This window comes from Scatophagus argus, chromosome 9, assembly GCF_020382885.2.
Source record: "Scatophagus argus isolate fScaArg1 chromosome 9, fScaArg1.pri, whole genome shotgun sequence".
NCBI classification, from domain to species: Eukaryota; Metazoa; Chordata; class Actinopteri; family Scatophagidae; genus Scatophagus; species Scatophagus argus.
The window spans coordinates 8,815,896-8,822,973 of NC_058501.1; the positions used below are offsets into that span (position 1 = coordinate 8,815,896).

The 7,078-nt window shown below is 41.4% G+C and overlaps 1 long non-coding RNA gene across 1 annotated transcript; it reads left to right on the plus strand.

Annotated features, from left to right (window-relative positions):
- The first annotated feature begins 3,110 nt into the window (after nucleotides 1-3,110).
- On the plus strand, nucleotides 3,111-4,840 carry LOC124064534. Its single transcript, XR_006844280.1, has 2 exons — nucleotides 3,111-3,207; nucleotides 3,419-4,840. It is a non-coding gene; the product is annotated as an uncharacterized LOC124064534 (long non-coding RNA).
- Nucleotides 4,841-7,078: the final 2,238 nt, after the last annotated feature.

Below are 7,078 nucleotides of genomic sequence, written 5' to 3' on the forward strand. Positions count from 1 at the left end.
GCTTAGGAAGAAAGAAAACAGCTCTAATCATTACCCACACCCTCAACCACCACCCTTCCCTTTCCTCTCTGCTCCTTCCCACCTCCTTCCTCTCATTAAAGCAAGTCAGAGAAAGCTAGCCTGCATACTGATGCATTGTTAAGCACTCTTAATTGAACTTGAGGATTCTTAATGTGCCATCATTCAAATGCTTAGACTGTGTGCTCTTGGCTGCTTAGTCTGAATTGCCCTCTGTGCAGCATTTATCTCCACCTCCTCCGCTGCGCGTCCATTCAGTTTTTTGTGGAAGGGAGTGCCTGCCCATTACAGATTTGTAATGTGCAGGCATGGAGGAGAAGGCCATTGACTCTTTTATACAACAGACGGAACAAAAGTGTTCACTTGGTGCCAGCTGGGAGTTTCATCATCAGCCAGGAGAGAGAGAGAGAGAGAGAGACAGAGAGAGGGCAAAGTGAGAAAGCGAGAGAGAAAGGAAGCAGTGAGAAAGAGCAAGAGAGTGAAAAAAAGTTATTGGACTAGATGGGGCAGGGTGACATCAATAGCATCCCAAGCAGGGCCACAAATTAGCCGGGCGAGAAGCGGCACAGCATGGGAGCCGACAGCTGGGGCCCTGCGAGCAATGCCACCAGGGGATTAGTGAGGTTTCAGGATCTGACACAGAGGGGATGAGCGTCATGGGCAGAATAAAGAGCAATGCAGGGATTAGAGAGCTTCCTGACACTCCACCAACACTTATGAAGGGCTTAAAGGGCTATAGATATCATTAATGAATGGACAGGGAGAGAGAGAAAGAGAGAGCAGGTTGGAGAGGCTGTCTTTTTGCTTTTATTTAGCCTGACCCCCCTTCACTGCCACTCAGATTTTATAATGATCCTACATTCCATGTACATACATTAAAGGTCAATGAGAGGAGGGCCAAAGGAATAAATTGCCCCTGTGTTGATCACTCAGCATAACACACAGCAAACCAGACAGAGATGGCAGATGCTGACTGGTGTATGATCAGTTCATGCCACCCTCTGAAGATTGGGCCTGAATTATTCATCTGAACGTCGTGGTGAAAATGCCAAACGTGTATTTAAATATTTGTACGCCTTTGTGTGAGTATACTGGAACAGCAAGATAGTATTCATTGTGGTGTGCGTGTGGGTGTGCTGCCGGGATTTGTGTAGGTATCAAATTCTGCATTCAGATGCCGAGTATGGGGTGATTCAAGGGGCCACAAGGCTGTGTCTTGTTTTATAAAAAGGAAACTGTCCAGATTTCTCTTATAAACAGATCATGCCTTCAGACAGGCACAGCCCCACCAGCCTGTCTACACATCCATTGCAGAGATCTGGCACCAAGATAACCTTTGTTTTTCGAGCTCGCAACGCACCAATGACGAGACAAACTCACATCAACTCAGATAATATGATTTTGAAATGTGCCACGCAGAACTGAAGGTGGACAGAATATCAACACAATCTGTGAACTAAAAAATACCTCAATGCAGCCTTTTCCATGATAAGAATGTTGCTGAGCCAAATAGGATATGCTGGACAGGAAGTCATTTAAAGATAAGTCTGCCCGTTGTTTAAGAACATGAAATTATCATCTTTCTCCTCCTCCTCCTCCTCCTCCTTGCCAGAACTCTGTGTATAGCACTAATGAAGTCTTTATCATGAAAGAGTCAACTACTTATCACTGGTTTGGTGCTATGGATCAAGAGCACAACTGGATTTGCTGTAGGGGCAGAATGCTCTTTGATGAACTTCAGTCAAAGTTTAATGAAAGCAAATTTGCATCCACGGTCTGGCCTGGGCATGCAGTCTGTGAGTACAAGGCAAGTGTGTATGAAATGCAAAGCCAAGAATAAGCTGTTTGTCTGCTTGTGTGTGTGTGTGTGTGTGTGTGTGTCCCGATCCATTAGAAACAGATATGCAGGGTCACTGATTTTGTCACATTCGAGGATGAAACAAAAAGTTCCTTGGTGAGGCCTTTATGCTTATTTTCCACTTCTCAGCATGGTCTTCCCTTCAGCACTCTAAATATGTCCAGCTGCACCTTGTCCTTGTGTACAGTTTCCCCCCACTGTCCTAAGAAATCCTGAGGAAGGGTGTGTGTGTGTGTGCATGTGTTCCTTCCTTCCCTCGCCTCTGAATGAAAAAAGAGTGTATAACAAAGAATATTCTCCTCAGTATGTGAGCGGTATTAATTTACTGTACTTATTGTATCTGATTGATGTTGCAATTATTGTACTTCTGTACTCATGTTACTGGTGCGATGCACATCACAGTATTGTGGGTGACAGGTGTGTGGGAGGAGGAGGACTTGGCCAGAATTTAGTTTACAAGAACCGCTCATAAGTGAAACATTGCAATACGAATAAAATTGTTTTCTGTAATTACAGTGATGATAGTGTGGGAAATCTTTCAGGAAAGTTTCGATTCAAAAGCAACAAAGTAACAAGGTGCAGAAAGTTGAAGGCAGATTAATTGCCTCTTTGTTGTCAACACGTTTTGCTAAAATGGAATCAGGAGCTCTGCTGACAATAAATCTCAAAGTCAGATCTTAAGGCGAAGCATGAGAATGGCTTCAGAGCAAACACTCAGGCTCAGGAAGGCAGTGGTGTAGTCATTACTGCCTCGCTTTTTCACATTGAGATTTTAATCATCGACTACAGTATTTCTGATTGATGTGTGTGCGTGAGTTTGTGTGTGTGTGTGAATTGTGTGTACACACATATACCCATGCATATGGGGGGTTGTAATACATCTTCGTAATTAGTCTCATAATTATAAGGCAATAAACTGCAGTACACATGGGAGACTGATCCATCTCTGGGATACTGCAATTACCCTGCTAAGATGTGTTGCTGTGACAAATCTGCAGACGCAAAGAGGAGCTCTGCACTGTTCCACTTTAAACAACATGCAGAACACAGGCTTAGTTCAGGTTTGTGTTTACAAATGCGCGTGGGATGTATAAATGTGTAAAAACAAAAGGTTTACATGGTTTATTTGGCCTGTTTCTTTGAGTAGGCACGGCCTCACAGCCAAGTTATTCCCCCGTTTGATTGGGACTTCCAGTCATGTTGCCACTTCTTACTCTGTGGATTTTTTTCCCCAAAGGTTCTCTAGATTGCCCAGTCTTCAAATGCTGATGCACAGCCGCTCGTCTTCGAGCTCTCGTCAATCAGGTCGATGTGGTGATATCACACAGCCGGTGAGTGAGTCTAAATTGGCTTTGCCTCCATTAGCTCCAACAGTGCCTCATTATCAGCTGCAAACATCTAGCCTGCAGGGCCAGTCCTCTGCTACTCCACCACCCCCTAATTCCATATCTCATGCACACACACAGTCTGAACTCACTGTCTCTCACACTCACATGCACACACACACTAATACTTACATTTCCATATCTTTGATTAAGCCAGCAGGTTGTGCAGGGTTGTTACTGAGCACACCTGCTTTCACAGCGGACACCCACAAAGGATGATGGCATGCTCATCAGCTGGAGATGAAGCAGAAGAATCACAGCCCTTCCCACCGGTGGGCAGCAGGGAGAGCGGGTGTGGTCAGGTTTTCTTATGACAATGTGACATATGCAAATGCAAGTGATTTAATACAAATGAACTTGAACATCAGAACACTCACTCACCCCCCACCCCCAATTTGCACAGCAGTCATACAAAAACAAGTCTATTAAACACTCATGCACAAAAGTTCATGTACATGTGCACAGAGCAAAGGTTAAGTTTGTTTAAATTATATGTACACACACACACACACAGAGCTACACACAGGAAATGTTGTTTCCTGAAATGTTGGTGTGTAATCTTTTGTAAACAACACACAAACCTTTCTTCCATTCAGCATCAGTGGTGAATGTAGATGTCATGCCCGCAAGTCATATTGTTGACAAATAATGGATCAGTGATTCAGGCTTAAGTCCATTCTTTTTGTTTTCTTTAAGTAACCTTCAAATCATATTTATGGGTCATTTAATTACCAGACACATGAACATGTTAATGTTTTATCATTGGATATACATTAGGCTCTTTTCAAATTCTCAGCAAGAACTCTTCCATTCATAAAGCAATCTCTCATGATCGTGGAACTTGTTTTAAAGGAATAGTTCAACATTTTTAGGAAATAAGACTATTTGCTTTCCTGCCAAGAGGTGAAAAGTTTGATGTCACTGTCTGGTAGATATACAGCTAAAGCCAATCTCTGGTTAGCTCAAGATAGAGATGGATGAACAGTACCTCTCTAAACCAACAGCAGTCATCTAAAATGTACAATTGAAAAGGAAGAATGAGACATAGCACAAAAAGCAGATGTGAAAAAGTCTGAGTCACGGACATCATCGTGTGTTGACTGAAACTACTCAAAATAAGAACAGAAAAAGAAAAAGCTAAGATGGAAAGAAGGAGGAAAGTTGGTTAAGGACATTAAAAAACCCAGCTCTGTCCCTGACAATTAAACTGACAGGGCGCAGGAGCAACAACATGGAATTAAAATTAAAGAGGAGTAAGAATGTTGATAAGCGCTAATTTGATTCCCTGGGATCTGGGAGGAAGGGTTGAAAAGACAGCCGACAAGGGTGGGCCAAAAAGAGGCACTCAAGGGATTATGACTCTTGCTACCAGGTGAAGCACACTCCACACATAAAACTAACATTTTTCCAAAACTGTGTGGCTCTGTCAGGAGTGTTTTTATCATTAAAACCTGGTTATTTTATATATGAAGCTTAAGTCTTTCCTTTAACCTCCAGATATTAACTGCAGGACTGTGGGACCCCTTTTCAGTGTATACTAAAAGAGAAATGATACAATAAATATTTTTTTTCAACCTGAGACAAATTGGCCTTTGCTCTTTTTCCGAACATATTTTCATTGAGTGTGCACTGTTCACCCCCTTACTCATTTATATGACTTACAGTATATGGTGTTTAGGTCCACCAAACCCAAGGTTAATAAAAGTGTGAGAACAGTCTGTAAACTCCATCAAGATCATAATGTTCTTTCCAGCAGTACGTAAAACAAGTGAAAACTGGTAAATGGTAAAAATGAAAAACAAAATTTGCTCTGCAGGTTCACTGTGTGATCCTCTTACCTGGGCCTGCGCTTGGCGAGTGAAGGCCCAGGTAGGGAGAAGACTCTCAGTCCATAAAACTTATTATTTCTTTTCTTTTCAAAATCAGAAATCACCCTCCAGTTCATGTTCACTTGGACTCATCTGTTGTATAGATCGGCATGGATGTGTTCAGCAGGGCTCATTTATCATTTCCATAAAATACTACAGGGAAAATCTTTCTTTCCCACTCCTTCAGTTCAAAGCAATAATGATGAAAACTTTGTTTCAGTTATATTTGTTCAAGATAAATAGATCTAATTCCACCCATGTCCTCATTATAATTGATTTTTTTTTCACCGAAATCACATTTTATCACAAAAAATGAACATTTTTATTGGTACTAACCACGTACATTAAACTGTCTATATTATTTGTAACTGAGATAAAGTCTGTTAAGTATTTTTACATAAATTATGGTTGTGTTAGTTTATCGTGTGGTTGCTCCACAGACCAGAGAACATTGGGTGAGTAACAAAAAACACAAACACCACTCAAGAATTAAATCCTTTAATGTAAAGCACTAAAGAAAAAAGTGAGTGAGAAAAAAAAAGATTTTTTAAAGGCCAACAAGGGTACATTTAGCTTAACTGGACTAGCTGAAATTATAATTTAGCAGTTTTTTTAACCTCTGGCAACCCACACGATATTAGTCAGAGTAACTAAAGGCAGGATTTTCTGTGATGGCACAAGATCAGATGCATGCTGATAGCTATTGAATCAACCTGCCATAAATAATTGAAGTGACAAACAGGTCAGAGTGCTAGAAGGCAACAATTCCCAGTCACATCTCAGTTGAAGTACGAGGCTGTAATAACCACCATGATTTCTGTTCCTTCTCTCAGGTCATAACTCCAGCCTTCTTTCGCTCTCCCTTCTTTCTCTCTTTCTTTTATTCATTCATTCATCCATCACCATCCCAAAGAAACAGGGTCAGTTTATTGAAGTTTTCCTCGGGCCCTTTCCTGTTGTCTGGCTCGGCTTATGTAAACCAGACAGCCCTGGCTGACTGGACACGATAGCTCAAACTAGAACAGACTAGTTCTAGGGTCTGATCCTGTACTGATGAGCTCCCAATCAGCTTCTGTTATCTAAGAATTTAGACTCTTCTCTAGATGCAATGACTAAATCAAAGATATTCCCACATTGTCGTACAAAGCTAACCTACACATGGTGTTTTGTATCTTTGCCCAGCCTCACTTGCGACATTTATGTTCTTGTTTCTTTGTTATTCGCTTTGAACCATCATGATGTCTTTGTATTGTTCTGCATTTCCCCAGTTCTGGCTTTTAACAGCGACTTTACCTTCACAGCCTAATGCTCAGTCCTACTAAGCACATTTGTGAAGAGTGAAACAGAGCACAAAGGAAGGAACACCGGTTGCCTGTCTGTATGTGCGGTAGCATACAAAATGAAATTCAATTGTTGTGCAGCGGAAAAGTAGCAGGAGAGGCACAAACAGAGTAAAACTAGGCTACGGGAATGTTTTGAATGTTTTGAAAAAGGAGAGCACAGAACTGGCTGGGAATGGACTTTGCCATTGTGTGGCTGAAAAAACAAATGGCCACCCCACATCATGACAAGAAAGAACCACAGTCCAAATCAAGCCGGTGTCCTATATAAATTATTAACTCAGTACAGGTGGATGGCACTTTAAATTCCAGTGAAATGTGACTGACTAGTAATGTGACTAGTTGCAGCACTATGGAACAATACTTGTTAATTTTAGAAGTATATTTTAGAGTTTCATTATGCTCTCCAAACACAAAACATGATTGAGATGAGTGGGCAGTGAAAAAGGCAAGACAAGCAAAATGCAACAGCACTCTGTCCATATTAAGAGCTGATGAGTTTATAAGTGAGGAAACAAATTTCAGTGGTTAATTGTTCACCTGAATGCGGCCTGGTTCTCGAGAAGTATCAAATTCCACTGTTCACAGTTCTGACAACATTTTGATTAA